This window comes from Podarcis tiliguerta (assembly GCF_965153285.1).
Source record: "Podarcis tiliguerta genome assembly, chromosome: 3".
Lineage (NCBI taxonomy): Eukaryota > Metazoa > Chordata > Lepidosauria > Squamata > Lacertidae > Podarcis > Podarcis tiliguerta.
The window spans coordinates 58,046,535-58,063,927 of NC_139536.1; the positions used below are offsets into that span (position 1 = coordinate 58,046,535).

At 42.9% G+C, this 17,393-nt stretch overlaps 1 protein-coding gene and 1 long non-coding RNA gene across 4 annotated transcripts in view; one reads left to right on the forward strand and one right to left on the reverse strand.

Moving 5' to 3' along the window:
• Positions 1-310: 310 nt before the first annotated feature.
• On the reverse strand, positions 311-9,891 carry LOC310675052. The gene is made up of 3 exons (XR_014509897.1): positions 9,618-9,891; positions 2,696-2,826; positions 311-2,436 (listed from the first exon to the last, which is right to left on the reverse strand). It is a non-coding gene; the product is annotated as an uncharacterized lncRNA (long non-coding RNA).
• HIVEP2 (HIVEP zinc finger 2) overlaps positions 8,872-17,393 on the forward strand; it is a 137,457-nt gene continuing 128,935 nt past the window's right edge. The window contains exon 1 of one of the 3 annotated variants that reach the window (XM_083434723.1): positions 8,872-9,592. The gene's annotated coding sequence lies outside the window, so the exon portion shown is untranslated. Of the gene's footprint in view, positions 9,593-10,233; positions 10,565-17,393 lie in introns of those variants that run through there. The other 2 variants (XM_083434722.1, XM_083434724.1) reach the window with 2 other exon arrangements.

Consider the following 17,393-nt stretch of genomic DNA (forward strand, 5'->3'; position numbering starts at 1 on the left):
AAGTGCCTGCATTGGATACTGTTAGGAACCCCATATGTACTGTCTAAAGGAGAACAGGATATTTTTAAGATGCTGATGATGGTGAGTGGATGGTGCAGTTCTGCCAATTGAGGATGGGTTGATTATGAACATACCTCTGAGTATACTGAGCAAAAATCAAGAATGGTTTTTTTCATTCTTGGAGGAGGGGTTGCTATAGTTCATTGGTAGAGCACATGATTTGGATGTAGAAATTTCCAGGTTTAGTTTAAATGGATTTGGTGCTCTTGTGCAACAAACCTGATTCTTGATTCATAGCACAGTCTCTCCTCATGGTTGCATTATATTTTTAAACAACCAGGACAGACTGCAGAACAGACTCTACAACTGAACATTTTCACTGCAGCAGCAGAAAAGCAAGTCAATCAATAAAAGGGGGGAGAATATCCATATAGTGCAGCTCAGTTGCAATAATATGCAATTCTAACATGAGCATGACATCTTTATGTGTTGCTGTATTTATTCACTAGTAAGCTTTCAGACCTGGTGATGCCATGCATATAATTAGCTTAGCTGTCTTGAGCGACCTTCAGGTCCAATCGGGCTGAAGGGGAAGGAGGCAATCACCTCACCTGTCTGTCCCCATGGAGATGCCAGGGCTGGTGTGAACCGACTGTTCAGGCCCTACCTGCAAGGTGGAGTTCCCATTTGCCTGCAAGAACCGAGCCACATCCTGTTTGCCACTCTAAAGTCATGCCTGCCCACTCCTTTTATGATAGAAGCTGTGTGTGTCAGCTGTTGAATGAATGTCTTTTGTTTGCTTAGCCCTGCCGTACACTTGTTCCACCAGTGATCATTGGCTTGCCCATGTTCTATACTGATTTGAACATTAAAGTTTGTGGCAGAAAACAAAATTTGAGCCCAAGTACTTCATGCAGGACATCAGCCACAGGGCACCCACAGTGATCTGCCATGGTTGGCACCCACGTGGCAGGCAGTGGTCATGGGAGAATCAGTTTGCTGAAAGATTGGCAAAGCAGCACTGAATCTTTTCCCTAATATCCCTCCTTAAGAATCTTGGAAGGACCCTGCTGAATGAGATCAAGGGTGCATCTGGTCTAGCACCCTGCTTCCCATTCAGAATGCTCCAGGAGGACTGAAGGCAGCAGCCATCTCACACAGTTGCTCCCCAGCAATGGGTACTTTGAGGTACTCCCCTTCTGAACGCTGCCTCTGGAGGCTGCATGTATTCATCATGAAAAGGAGCCATTTCCACTACTGTGCTAATACATCTAATCACAAGTGGAGAACATCAGAAGTTGCCTTTTACCAAGTCAGAACATGGGTCCACCTAGCTCAGTATTGTCTATTTTGACTGGCAGTGGCTTTACAGGATTGCAGACAAAGGATGCTCCCAGCCTTATCTAGAGATGACAGGAATTGAACCTGGGCTGGGACCTTCCATGTGCAATATTGATGCTCCACCACTGAGCTACTGTCTTTCTCCATATTTCAAATAGGGAAATGTTAGTATGCCTCTTCAAAAAAGAAAAGAAAAGAAAAGAAAAGAAAAAGGTATGGTTAATAAGCAAAAACAATTTGATTTTTAAAAACAACAGGCAGAGTTTTCATTGCTGTCACCCCACCCCCCAAAGCAAATATACCCAGTAGAAATATTCAATTCTCCCTGTCCTATAATAGTACATTTTGAAGCAGGCAGCTGAGGAGGAATCAAGGACAGAACTGACACGCAGCAAGAGAACAAACTCAGCAGCTTTGTCAAATGCTTCTCAGTTTGTCTGTTGCATAACTGCAGTGCTAAATGCTACTCTGACTAATTTCTGCCACGTACAGAGCCAGATTTTCACATCAAGGAGCTGAGGCCAGATTGTCAAATGCTCAGCAGAGAAATGAGGGCCAGATTTTTCCAAAGTGATCAACACCCAGCATACATGCTAAAGCACTGAGGTCTTCTGGAAATTCTGGCACATGGCTTTGTTGCCACCTCTGCAGTACAGCTGAGGTCTTGGTTATAAACGCAGGGGAGAGCGTTCTGAACTGCCACTGACTTTGGGGGTGGATGAGGATAACGTCATCATGTCCCCTCCTTTGAATCTTCAATAGCCATCAAGGATGAACTGTGTGGCAGGAGCTGACCAGATCTTCTGGATGTTGTCACCAGTTCCGCTCCTGGATCTCATCAGAGGGAAGAGTGCTTCAGGGAAGGGACTGCTCTTTACCAAAACTGCAACTATAAGAACTTGTGCTTAAGCTTGCTTTCGCCTCCTCTTTCCCATTCTTTTTTCCTTGTGTGCCATATCTTCTTAGCTGGTAGGCTGTTGGGAAGGGACCATCTTTGAACTGAATTTTGTAAGCCGTTCTGAGAGCTTTTTTCTGGCTGATGGGCTGGATATAAATCCCGAAAAGCAGTTCCAACTGCAATTCTTTCTAAAATACCTGTAAAAATAAGAAAATCTTAACTTGAGCCCAACAAATTGTGAAGTCAGCACCAGACACACCTCCTTTGCGAGGACATTCTAAGGTTGGAGAGCCACCACAGAAAGGGCTGTCTCCTTTATGACTACACAATAGACCTTTGTTAAAGCAGTGTTTGGGGAAAGGCCTCTACAGAAGATCTTACTACACAAGCAGGCTAGTTTGAAGATAAGATATAAAGAATTAAAACAATATACAAAGTGTTCTAGTTGAACCTTACCGTAAACCAAATGTTCGCACTGGTATTCAAACTCCATTTGCATTGACAACTTTTGTCTGAAGCAGCCACAATATAAAGGTGTTAAGAGTGTCTGCTTCACACACTGTAATTGCTGTTAATTAATTTCATTCCTAGACAAAAAACAAAACAAAAAACAATGTCTAATAAAGCTACATTGCAGATCACCATAGTGCTGTAGTTGACTCAGCCCCTTTTCTGCTTTTGCAATTCTGAAAATCTTTAAGGAAAATTGTTGAGCTCTGCAGTACACCCAGATAGAAACTGGAACACAAAAAAGATGAGGGCAAAATAGAATAAATGTTTGAAAGCTTATAGTTTCTACTGATGCCCATCTGAATATTGGGAAACAAACACTGCATTCAAGGGAGTTGGCCACATTCTGTCTCGGTGAAGATTAAATGACAAAAATCAAGAGAGACAAAGAACAGGTGACATAATATCTTACATTAGATCAGCTACCTGCACTTGACAAACATTACACCTTTTGTAGCACATTAATATGAATGTTTTCTCGGAAGTAAGTTCCAATGTATTCAATGATGCTTACTTGTGAGAAAGTTTGCTTAGGGATGCAGCTTTAAATTAGGGGCACCATTTATACAAATACTTGGCCCAATAAGAAAAAGAATTTTATTTGTTCCTTTATTCTGTGAAACCTATAGAAGTGTAACAACTGAAGTAACATTGTCTACAACCCATTTTTCTGCTAATATTTCATAACTTGTCGCTTTGTTCTCATGTACATCTTATTTCTTGGAGACATCTTCTTGCATTTTTTATACCAGCACATTTGCAAATGGTCAAATAATACTTTTTCACTCATCAAATACTGTAAAAATAAAATGTAAAAATGAATATTCAAGACAAGCTGGGGGTGGCACTCAAGAGATTCATTTATCTTCAATTTGGAATGCTCCTAATGGTTTGGCAGATTTTTCAGGCAGCTCCCGTTCAACTTGCTACTTAGCTGAAAGGGGGATCTGACAAGTAAAAACTGCATTATTTAAATTCAACTTTTTCAGGGTCTGGGGAACTTAAAAATGATTCCCCCCATTAAGGGCTCAATATCCATAATTACAGTTGTCTAATAATCCTACCCGTTCTGTATTCTGTTAGATGTCATTATCATTTATGTCAAATAATAACACATATTAATGCACCATAGGTTAGTTCTGCTCATAACTTGTTTAATATGTAGGTATAGATTTTATGTATATATATTGCGATGAAACTTGCTTTTAGAATGCAACGCTCCAGAGCAGGGACACATGTTCCTCAGCTAAATGATTTGATCTGGCTATTGCTATGCAAACCCTGTAGCATATCCCTTCATCTTAATTCCCCTTTGCTAAGATCCTTCACCCTTCACCTTATTCGAGGAGATTCGAATAATGTAATATCATCATGGAATTAGAGAACTGGGAGGCTCCCAAAGGTCCTCAGAACTGATATTGCACAAGATATTCCACATACATTTCTCTTAAAATGCATTTGCCTATGTACTGAGCTATAGGTAAGATGTTGTTTTTGTTATTTAAATTTCTATACTTCTCTTCATCCGAGGATCACAGGGCAGTTTACAATATAAAAACACAGAAATGCATAGCGTAGTAGCAGGCAAAAACAATCCACCAGTTAAAAAGGCCATTAAATTGTTTAATTAGCCAAAGGCTTGGGAGAAATGTTTTTGCCTGGCACCTAAAGATATGTAACAAAGGTACCAGGCAAGTGTCCCTGTGAAGAGCATTCCATAAGTGGAGAGGCACCACAGAAAAGGCAGTAGTAGGGGCTATTTAATTGCCTTGTTACTGAGAACATATTAAGCTGCAATTTATTGAGTAAGACCATTGCTCCGTCTTGCTCAGAAGTGTCTACACTGGTTGGCAGTGACTTTCTGTGATTTCAGACTGGTCTCTCCCAGCCTTACCTAGAGATGCCAGAGATTGAACCTGAGACCTTCTGCATTCAAAGCACATGCCCTTCCACTGAGTTATGGCTTCCCTACTGCGTATATATGACAACGAATACGTTTTAAAATGGACACACACATCAAGCGAGTGTTCTTATACATGCTACAGACACCGCTGATGTGCATCAGAACAGCCAGGCAAGATGCAACAGAAGTGATGGGTAGAAGAAGAAGATGGGTAGGCAAACTAAGGCCCAGGGGCCGGATCCAGCCCAATTGCCTTTTAAATCCAGCCCGTGGACAGTCCGGGAATCAGCGTGTTTTTACATGAATGTGTGCTTTTATTTAAAATGCATTTCTGGGTTATTTGTGGGGCCTGCCTGGTGTTTTTACACAAGTAGAATGTGTGCTTTTATTTAAAATGCATCTCTGGGTTATTTGTGGGGCATAGAAATTCGTTCATCCCCCTCCCCCCAAAACATATAGTCCGAACCCCTACAAGATCTGAGAGACAGTGGACTGGCCCCCTGCTGAAAAAGTCTGCTGACCTCTGAAGAAGAGGAAGAGTTTGTATTTGATATCCCACATTTCACTCCCCTTAAGGAGTCTCAAAGTGGCTAACAATCTCTTTTCCCTTCCTCCCCCACAACAGAAACACTGTGAGGTGAGTGAGGCTGAGAGACTTCAAAGAAGTGTGACTAGCCCAAGGTCACCCAGCAGCTGCATGTAGAGGAGCGGGGAAGCGAACCTGGTTCACCAGATTACGAGTCCACCACTCTTAAACTCTACACCATGCTGGGTCTGGTAAAATGCTTGCCAGTATTGCACACATACTCTGTAAGTACTTACTATCCCACATTCAGAGCTGGCATTCCATTGGCCCAGCCAGGGGGGCTTCTGTGCTGACTCATGTTTAATGTGATTCTTAGGTTTAGTGATACACAAAATGGTTGAAACAACTGCATTTATACATAACAGAACATACATGGAACAACTACCCAAGCAGCCCTAAAAGGGTAAGATTCTACCTATGGTGCCATCAGCCTGAAAGTTGAATGACTTGGGCATGTACTTAATGGATGCACTAGTATTCCAGTGTACTCCAAGATTAAACAATTTCTAATATTCTAGATACCATGTGTGTGTTCTTATACCACACACACTATGCAGTTTTTAATAAGTCACTTATTGGAAGTGATTCACACACCTCCCCAAATTAATAAATATGTGCAAACAGCTTTGAATGAGTCAGAAATGAGTCTCTACGGTCTCTCCTTTACTTTGAATTCCTATGAACAATTCGCAACTTGTATATGTAGTGTTTCTTCTGGGTACACAGAACGCTTCAGGTATGTCAAAACTTGTATTCCCTCTCTCACCAAATGGAAAATTATAAGATACCTCTTAATTCTTCTGTTTCTTTTTGCTGACTGAAATTTGTCGTCCTTATCTTCTCCATTTGCAACTCTGTGTAAATAAATGCCCCGCCTCCCAATCTTTTCCAGTTTTTATCAGTGTTTCTTTTCAATAATGACCTGGCGGCTTTAACTAGACCATTTTGCTTTGTTTTTTAAAATTCCTCTTGAAACACTGTAATATTTGCTGCTGCAAACAGTATAAAATGATGCCACAGGGGATCCAAACATGGTACAAACTTTACTTAACACTGTGTGATTCTTAACAACTTGATCTCGGAACGATTACTGTCCTAGGTCACATTTCTCGGTTGGAGTTCCCTAGAGCTGCTTCTTTCCATGCCCCTATTCACATAACATTTTAATTCCTACTATTATTACAGACACTCAGGACCAATCCCAGAGGGTACTGCATCTCACATAGCCAGGAAAGGGCTTTTGGTATGAACAAACAGATTGCAGTTCTTCCGAACTACCAGTCCAAGGTTGTGGCAGTGTGGCTAAACTCTAATTTGAGGTGGTGGTTTTAAATTACGACTCTACGCTATAGAAGTAAATGCCAAACCTTGGCAGGATGTGTGAAAATCGAAAGTAGCTGCAAATTACCCAGAAATCAGAGAACTACAAGAGCTTCCATTTCAAATATAATAATGTGTGCTTCCTTTTAGTTTCTTACAGGAATTGTACACTATGTTGAAGAAGATGGATCAACAGCTCAAATCCATGCCCACAGACCACACTGTAAAAATAACCAATGCAATGTTTTGTAGTGCCACAGTGGCACAAAAACACAAACCGGAGGTGTAGCTTTTTGTATGGAGTCTCTCCAAATCCACCATCAAATCACAACTTTGTCTACAGACTGTGTCATGCTTCAGATTTTTGGTTTTGTGTGGGATATGCAACTTTAGTCATATTCAGAGAAGACACACAATGCCAGATACCACTTGGTAGAAAGGAACATGGGGAGATGTATTATACAATCAGACCACTGCCCATCTAGCTCAGTGGTTCCCAAACTACCCTCCCCTTGCAAAAAGAAAAGAAAAAAGACTATTTGAAAATTGCTGGTCTAGGCAGTCTATTTAATTATTTTTCTTCCTGTTGTAGCAATTGTAATGTGATGTGCTAGGGGCTGTACTTTTACTGCTGCTTTTATTTCTTATAAATTGTATTTTGTAGTATTACAATTGCAGTATTACATTTTGAATTCCATAGAAGTCAAATTCCAATACAGTGGTACCTTGGGTTAAGTACTTAATTCGTTCCAGAGGTCTGTTCTTAACCTGAAACTGTTCTTAACCTGAAGGACCACTTTAGCTAATGGGGCTTCCCGCTGCCGCTGCGCCGCCGGAGCATGATTTCTGTTCTCATCCTGAAGCAAAGTTCCTAACCTGAAGCACTATTTCTGGGTTAGCAGAGTCTGTAACCTGAAGCATATGTAACCTGAAGTGTATGTAACCCGAGGTACTACTGTACAAAAATAAAAGAAACAATAAAAGTACAAGTAAAAACAATACCAGTATTTAATGAGGTGGATGTGATGACTCCCATCTTCAGCCACAAATGCAGATGGACCGTGGACCATCTGAATAGCAACCCCTGATCCGAGTATTGCCTACACTGACTGGCAGCAGCTTTTCGGGATTTCAAGCAGGGGTCTCTCCCAGCCTACCTGGAAATGCTGAGATTGAACCTGGGACATTCTGCATGCAAAGCAGATGCTAGACCCCAAAGCTGTAAGTCCATGGTGATTATTATTAGGGTTTGTTTATTAAGTTAAGTCCATAGAAAAGGATGTGCCTTTGAAGACGGCTTGGGGGGTGGGCTCCATGTCAAAACCACAAGGATGTCACTTTGAGCCTGTATTTTTTTTTATACCGCTGCAGCAACATACAAGTTTTGGTTCCACAAGTTTTATGGCACCGTTTGCTGATGGTTCTGTGTGTTTTCATACTACTATTCAGACTGACAGTCCTTTGAAAAAAAGAGTTGCTGGAGTTCCCATAACATTCATGAAAGAACGTCATCTGATCTGGACAATTTCTATAAATCTGCAAATCAACCAAAAATATTTTTTATTACGACCCCCCGCCGCACCTCTTTAAAATGAATTTATTTATCTGCCACGGAGAGGAAAAAAGACCCCCACCACAACGCAAGTAAATATTGCGGCTAATCACCAAAGTCAAAGCAAGATCATTCCCTGAACTATTCGCTTCCCGCCTGGAAATCCACACCGGCTGCTGCTGATGCATCGCCGCTAAGTGAGACATTTTGTTTTCAAAAATCGCCTGCCGCCGAGGACAAGGCAGAAGCCGCGAGGCCGCAGGAGCAACAGCGAGGTCCCGCCAGAATCCGACGAACTTCCCCCGGGCGCATCGAGGGAAAAGGGCAGCGGGGCAGGCGATTCGCCGCGCAGCCGCCTGCGCCAGAAGGCCGGAAGAAGCCGCAAAAGGCGAACTTTAAAAAAGAAAGCAAGGAAGAAATGCCGCAGGAATGACCTTGGCCAGGCGAGGGAGGCGGAGACCGGGGACGGAAAGCAACCAAAAAGGGCGGAGGAGGAGGAGGAAGGGGAGCCTGGCCGCGGGAAAGAAGATCCCACCCACATCCTTAAAGGAAATTCTCAGGCGAGGAAGTCGCACAACTTTTTTTTTTTTTCTGCCCGGCAAGTTGAGACCGGCTCTCCTGGGAGTTCCCTCCGCGGGGGGAGGGAAGAGGAAGCGAGATCTCCCCTGACCGGCGAGGGAGGCGCGTAGCTCTCCTCTCTCAGGGAGGCCCCGCCCCCCTCTCTCCTCCTCTCTCTCCCTCCCTCTCTCTGTCTCTCCTACGCACTCCGCCTGTCAAAGGCGCGCAGCGGAGCCCGCGGCGGCTCTCTCGCGCTGCTGGCCTTCTGGTTCAGCCTCCTCGCCTGCCTGCCTGCCTCCCTCCCTCCCTCCCTCCCCGGGACGCGCTGGGGGATCCGATGACATCACTGGCTGAGCTCTCCCCTCGCTCGCTCGCTCTCCCCTTGTAACTTCTGTTCTGGGAAGTGGTGCCAGGAATAACCCAGTCTGTCTGCAGATCAGAGGCTCCTATCATCCAGAAGGGAGGAGAAAGGGGGGGGGGGGACGCACGCCACACCACACACACACTACAACTGCGGCTTCTCGGGCCTGCCCTTGATACGTGTGGATGTATGTGTGTGTATACACACACACACACACATATATATATGCGCGCGTGTATAGGTGTGTTTTTTGTAATAAAGTCGAGCTGACGCGGAGAGAGAAAGGGAAAAGAGGAGGCGGAAAAGAGCCAAGCAAGATGAATGATCGGTTTGAATAGAAACACACGAATCAGACGCCCTTTGGCTGTCGGAATATCTCTTTCTGCCTCTCTATATAAAGCAATGCAGCAAGGCATTTAAAGGCAGACCCAGGCTTAGCAAGAGAGCAACAAGAAATCACACACGGGCCGGTCGTCAACAACAACAACAACAACAACAACACCAGCAGCAGCAGCAAGAAGGGCGGCAGTTAGAGGGCTTTCCTCCTTCTCGGTGACTCCCAGGTGAGCTCCTGCTGCAAATACTCACCCCCTTCTTTTTCCTGTGGGGCTCGAAGCAACTGACAACCCTTTGAGGTGGTCTTGATCGCCACGGTCAGGGGTTTTACTGTCACTGTGGAGGGGGGAGAGAGGCAGTGTCATGTCGCTGGTTGTTTTTATCCACCCCCACCCGCTTTGGTAGTCGGAGAGCAAGTGTTTTTGCTGGCTTGCGTGCATGTACTGAAAGAAGACTTTGAAATAATATACATACACAGGGGGGAGAGCTCAAGGTTTTGCCAGCGGGTGAAAAGGGGGACTTAGTGTGTTCGGATGAGTAGCATCACTTATTCCCCCCCCCCCCGCATTTCCCTGAACTGTTCAGTTTCCTATGGGGAGATGGTGCTGAGGAAGGAGGGGCCGGGGGGGAGCTAGGAATATGTGCTGGTCTCCTTTCGCTGCTGCGCTGGGATGCTCAAGCATTTCCGATGCAGTCGATAGAGCGACTAATGGAAGCCTTGAGGGCAGAGGCAGCCCCAGGCTCTGTCACCACCACGTCCTCGGGAAAGGCTCGGGTCTATCCAGGGTGGCTTTTGCTTCGTGTTTATAAGAAGTTCATATCTGGCAACCTTCGCTAGGAACCGCCTCCCCTCCCTCCCCCCCCCTCCAGAAAACCCTCCTTTCTCTCCCTCACAAGTCGCCGTTGCTTCCCCCTTCTTTCTCTCTCTCTCTGTGCGCAAAGGGGAAGGTCTTCGCTAGTGGCCTTACTGCTAGGGAATGTGGGGAATACCCAGCATGTAAGTGTATGCAGATGAGGCGCAGGCTGCCTTGCGTAATCTCCTCCTGTGGGGAAGAAGTATGTGCATGGTTACTAATGAGCAGATGAGGAGGCGGAGGAAGAGCAGAGAGCGAGCAAGCGAGAGAGCGAGAGAGCCCCAGAGGAGGCGACGCGACACGGCTGCCGCTGCTGGGCTGAGGCACCGCTCTGCCCATGTCAAGGTAGCTGGCGGCGAGGTGAAGGGGAGGGCAAGCCCCCCTCCGCGTGCGCGCGCGCTTGTTTCGCTGAGGGGGCCGAGGGGGCCTTGAAGGGCGGCGCGCGGTGTCCGTGTGGGGGGGACGGTTGCTGTCGGAAGGAATTTCAGTCACCGCCTCCAAGGGCTCAGGGTGACTTGGCAGTAGCCGCCGCCACCGCCTGAATTGCCTTCGGTTCGACGTCGTCTTCGCCTTGCTGCCGTGGGGCGGAGGTGGCATGTGGGAGCCCCTGGAGGGGGGCCGAGGAGGAGGAAGCAGCAGCAGCAGCAGCTCGTGGCGGCGGCGGCAGCAGCTGTGCGCGCGGGGGAAGAGGAGGAGGAGGAGCGCGCGCGGAGCTGCTGCGCGCGCCGTGGGGGGGGGTTCGGTTTGCGACGAATGTGCGCAGGGCGGACAGGGGTAAAGGGAGAAGGCTATCTGGTGTGTTGCGCCTTTATGTCTGTTCCCTGAAGTGGGTGGAACGTTGGCCCGTTCCGGGAATGTTCCATGACGTGTAAAAGCCACAGGAAGGGGGTTAACAAGGGGCTCTGCCTGCTGCTGCTGCTGCTGCTGCTGCTGTTACGGCGAAAGCAGATGTGATCTCCCTCTCTCTCCCCTCTTCTGCACATGGGCTCCCCTGAGGGGTATGGAACGAAGGCGCTTTCGCCCCCCACCACCTCCGTCCTCCTTCCCTTCCACCTTCTCCTATTTGATTGCAGAGAAATGCATTTCTTATATAATGCGTGTGCATATGGATGTTTGGGTATGATTATGTAACGCGCACATCCATGCTTGTGCTGATTCCCCCCCCCCCCCTTTAAGCATCTACTTGCCTGAGAGCGTCCTTTGGGGGAACTGAAGGAGGCAGGCAGGGAGGGATAGAGCCGGTTTCCCTGGCAGTTTCCCTTTAGAATTTATTACCCCTGTAATGATGGGAAGCTGGCATTTCAAGGGGAAATCCCTGGTTTAGTCTAGACGACAATTCTCCACGTTTATTTTTCAGAGAAACACGTATGTCATTTTCAGGCTTCGAAAGGGGGCCCTAGACATCATTCTCAACCTGCAATGTCCCTGAGGTACAATAAATATTATTATACCCCATGCAGTGATGCACTATACAGAGCGCTGTGAAAAAGGATGGCAGCTCCCCTCCACCCATGTTTATTGTAGCTCTTAAGAAAAATACGCAAAAATGTTTCCCACCTATCCAGTAACAGAGGCCTAATGTAAGAATCTGTTTATTTGTTATGAATTAGTAAGGCCCTGGTCTCCCCCTCCACACTTGTTTGTATGCCACAATAATTTTGTTGCTTTTGCTTTTAGATTGTGTATGTTGTACTTATTAAAAACATGAAGCACTTACGTCATTGTGTGTGTGTGTGTATATGTGTACGCACACACTTCTACTTTGTTGGGATGCAATTACTGACTCATATTTTTTTCTCCTGAACTCATTATTAGGCCTTCATTATCAGACATATGAATTAAATTGAAATATTGCTATTGGAGTTTGAGTCGGCACATGTGCGAATATATATTATATTGACAGAAAGTGATCAGTTGGTGTGGTTTTTTTCTTTACAGAATTAATAGACGTGTTTTAGAGAATATTAGCTATTGTGTGCTATACAAATGTTAATAATGAATGTTAATAATGAATGATGTGGTCTTACTATATGACAGTGGTTTCAGTGGAATTGCAAGTAAATGAGTTTAGGAGCTTTAGCATAGTAGAGCTTTATTTTAGTATAGTATATTCTGTAGCTTGCTAAGAGGAAACATGATTTATAGCCATACTTTCAAGATAAATAAATTAATGTCTATGCATAAGTTTGCAGGATGTGGTACAGTGTTACCTTTATTGTGCTATCTAAATAAAGTTATTGGTCCAAAGAATATCTGTGAGCAAAAGATCCATGGGAATCTTGGCACTGTCATTGGTAAAACACTGATCATAGTTGGCATTTGATACCAGTTCATAAAATCAAATTTTTTTAGTTCAGTTTTTTTCTCATGTAAACGTTCTGAAATTTTGCTTGGGCTCCTGTATTTTGTCAGTTTTTCATTAATAAAAATGTATTATTGGAAACGTTTATATGTTCGTTGTAAAAGTTATATTTGTTTAGTACTTAAGGTTATTTAATATTTCCATTTCTTAATCTCTGACTCTAGCATTACCTCCAATATGGTTTTTGAGCTGTGTTATTCTTAATTTTAGATGTGCTTTTATTAGAGATGATAGGAATTTGTGCATGAAAGTTAAGAAACAGGAAGTTGTATAGGTGTAGGGTTTCAGTGACAATATTGTGGTTGAGGTCTGAAAGATGGCAGGAATATTTACAGAGCAAACCTGTGCAGGTCTACTCAGAAGTAATTCCTGCTAAATAGGTATAAGATTCCATCCTTAATGTTCAAAAATTTAATGTAGTTAGAGATAATGTTTTAATTCCATAAAGCATGAGTTGATTTGGTTTTTCCTTACTGATACAATGTTCATAAGACAAAAAACAAGATCACAAATTGATCTTTTTTTAAAAGGGTTTATTTATTTATTTTTATTATTTTATTCAAAGTTATAACAAAACATATTATCCAAAAGCATGTCCTTATTCCCCCCCATTTCCCCCCTCCCCCCCACAAAACCCATACGCCCACCCCACCCCCCGACTTCCCTCAGTTCCAGTCTTTGGTTTCTCCAGTAATGCTATTTTCTGCATGTTACAAAGTTGTATAGATCCTCAAACTGTTTAGCTAATTATTATCAGTAAAAAAAAAAATTGTGAATGTTTATTCAAAACCTGCCAAGGAGTCCAGTTTGCTTTGCTGCGTCTTCAGATACTTTGTGAAAGGTTCCCATTCATCCTTAAAGTCACAGTTATCCTTGTCCCGTAGCTTGTATGTCAATTTTGCCAGTTCTGCATAGTCCATCAATTTTTCTTGCCATGATTCTTTAGTTGGGGTTTCTTCAGTCTAAGATCACAAATTGATCTTGACAAATCGGATGAAACAAAAATGTTTTGGCATGGAAATAAGGGATTACATGCATCACACAACAGAATGTTTTTGCTAGGATAGAGGTTTTAAATTTTGTCTTACTTGGCGTTCCTACGCAGTTTGTGTACATACGCATGTGCATACATGTGCACACACGACTGAGAACCAAATTCTAGTAAAAATACTTCAAACCTTCTCAGGATCCCACAGTCTATGCCTGTGTAGGCTGTTCTGCAAGCCATTCCTTGGATTGACATATTTTAATACTGGCATGAGAGGACAAATTATCCCATGCTGCATGAACCTGACCATTGTACTAGCACAGCTGCTGCCTCCTGTCCTACCATTGTAGAAGTCTAAAAGGTTCTGCCATAAGTTTTGTAAGGCCAGCCTTGTGAGTGGTATCTTTACAAGTATCCAAATATATGAGACACAGGAGTTAATGCGGCATATGCAAATATGACTCTGCATATTATTGTTGCATTTGAGCTTCATAGTAGCCCTGTAAAATAGCTTAAGCTGAAATACAGTGGCCTGCATAAGGGTGCCCTGTCAACTTTGGTGCTAAATGGGGATTCAAATCTGGGTTTCCCACATCCAAGCTGCACACTCAAGCCACATCACACTGGCTCCGTCTGTGTGTTTAATATATGTATTTTTGCACACTCTTTGCTTCCATTGGGCAGGAAAGGTTTTTGGTAGACTGTTGATAAAACAGTGTGGCTACGTTGAAGAAGCAAACCACCGGTTAATTTAAGGTAGACCTTGTGAGGCCTAGGGCCAGGTGGGGCTGAATATGCTGTTGACAGTCTATAACAAGTGAAGCATGGATGTGGGGGAAGCAAGTAGGCTGAGAGTTGTGAAGTAGGAACAGAGCTGGGCAGTGTGAAAGTTGGGGAAGTATATCTTCTGTAAACCTTAAGAGACTCAGGATATATTTGTTGGGGGGGGGGGCATTAAGGGGCCATAGATTAAGTTGAAGGGGCAGGGTGGCCAAGTATGGGATAAGGTGAATACTGATTGGATGTTAGCAGCTAAATCACTGGCCGGAAATCTCACTTATGAAAGACTGTGACACAAAACGTTCCAATTTCCTCAGTTGGCGTAAATGACCAAATGTAACTTGGCCAAAGAAAGCAAATTTGGAATATATGCTTCCCTAATATTCATATAATTAATCCGAACGCTGTGCCACCAATGTAGAAATGGCCCAAAAGGATTTTGATTACTGTATATTTTCTCATGTGTGAGATCTGTTTATAGTCCTTGTTACCATGAGGACAAAACACAGAAACATATGCATGCATGTTGGCTTTGCTGAGTAATTGTGCGTCTGTCTGTCTTAATATCTTATACTGGATCATTACTTATATTATCTACTGGTAGACTAATGTGGCCTTCCATCAAGAAAAACACACACACCACAATATTATGAGTTGCATTTTAATAGTTTTCAATCAGTTCAGGGGACGTGGGGACGGACTAGTAATCAAAATAAACTTTGGCCTTAAAACCTTGGAGATATCCTCTGATATAAGGAAAAAAGCTATCACTACACTATGCACTTGACCAGATGTATATATTTTATTTATATTGAGAATTAATGAAAAATGTAATTTATGCAACCATAAAAGAGGCAAGTACCATTTTGCTTCAGTTTCCCCATTAGTGGGGAAAATGTCAAGTTAATGTTTTTTAAAATAAAATATGCAGCTTTTATTCAAAATTTTGTATTATTTGGATTTTATTATTTAAAAGCCAGTTATATAATATGTCCTTTAAAAATAACTTGATTCAAAATCATATCTGGATATAGTGCAAATGCATTAAAATCTATATTAATGATATCTTAAAACTGAATTCATGGCTGTCAAAAACATTGTGTTAAAGGCTTTCTGTGTAAAAGAAGAGGTCAGGGATGAAATATTTGACTTGAGAGGTCAAGGAATGTAAATATGACATAAATGCTACATATGGATGGTACGATGAAGTTTAAGATCAACCATGGTTTACTGTGACAGTAATGTGCAGCAGCAGTCAGTCCCTAAGGCTTGTGCAATCTTCTCTTATGGTGAGACCACAAGGAGTTCAGAAGCCTTCACTTGTGGTTTTGATCAGCTGCAGCTTGTAACACAGTAAGTTGTGGCTGATCACAATGTTTCCAACAAGGAAACTCCCAAGCCATGGGATATGAAGTTGAACTGTTTCAATAAACCATAGCTAAGATTAACCACCATGGGATTTGGATGTAACACTAAACTATATTTAATCATAAAGGAAGCAAAAGCTTCTGATCCCCTCCTTGTGGTTGTACTGAAGGAGGAAGCTTGAGGATTCTGCTGCTCATTCCCATCACAATGAATCATGGTTTAGCATGTATGCCCAATCAAAATAATACATAATTGTGAATAGCATGAACATTTAACTTCCATGTTATGGAGTAACACAGTTCTGCTCAATAATTTACTATCCCTTCTCTTCTAAAATTCTGTACACTTATAATGTATGTCTGTTTAAAAGTAAGTACCATTGAGTTCAGTGGAACTTGCTTGAGAGTAAGTGTGTTTAGGATTACAGTCTAAGTCTTATAGTAAGTAATCTTGGTTTGTGGCTTTGCATATGTATAGAGAAAACCAAACACAATTCTTGATTAATCTTCCTCTAACCAATGTGATACCTTCGGATGTTCAATCAATTAATCAGTCTCCTTTATTGGCATAGAAAAACTGCATCATATACACAGATCTCAGAACCCAACACAGTTAACAAAACATAGCAGGAGATACTTTAGGATAGAACTGTCCAGACATCGTGAGTTACGATAATGGCTCCTAGGACCTATGGTGACATAATTTCATGGCGTCACTCAAAAATCTTGCCACATTCTCCACAATGTTGTTACTACAGTGGTACCTCGGGTTACACATGCTTCAGGTTACATGCGCTTCAGGTTGCAGACTTCGCTAACCCAGAAATAGTACCTCAGGTTAAGAACTTTGCTTCAGGATGAGAACAGAAATCTTCCTCTGGTGGTGCGGCAGCAGCGGGAGGCCCCATTAGCTAAAGTGGTGCTTCAGGTTAAGAACAGTTTCAGGTTAAGAATGGACCTCTGGAACCAATTAAGTACTTAACCCAAGGTATCACTGTACAATTGTTCAGCAGATAAAACACTCTGGAAGAGTCAGTGTGATAAACTCCCTCCTTCATTAAGGGGGCCAAATGCTTAACTTTTGGATGTTATTGTGTGCAACTCCCATCATCCCTGACCGCTGGCCATGCTACTGGGGTTGTTGGGAATTGTAGCCCAAAAACATGTTGGCTATTCCTGCTCTAAATATATATAAATAGTAGTGCAAAAGACGTGCTTCTTGAGTAGTATAAAGGCTCTATTCTGTTGTGAACAGATATGGTTTATTTATTATAGCAACATATTAGTGTGCATATTTCTTAAGGAAGTTATTAATAAGAAAGTTGGAAAATTTATTTAATTTTGCCATTTTTTATTGGTGATTTAAATCAACCCGCTCACTGTAGGAGGTTTGTCAATAAGATCAGTTACATGGCAAGGAAGATGAATGTAAATATGAGAAAAGTTTTAAAGTTTTTAAAAACAAGAGTTGTATTCTTTGTAGGTGTTGAAATGTATTGGGATTCCATATATTGCTGCTGGCTGCCAATCACTTTTGGGAACCGGAATTAGATGCTTGATTTTTATTTAGTATTGAATAATACAAATGCTTATTCAGAGTAAAAATATTGAATACTAATGGTTTTCTTCTGATTTCTGTCCTGACTTAAATAATTTAGTAAACATTCATTCAAGGAT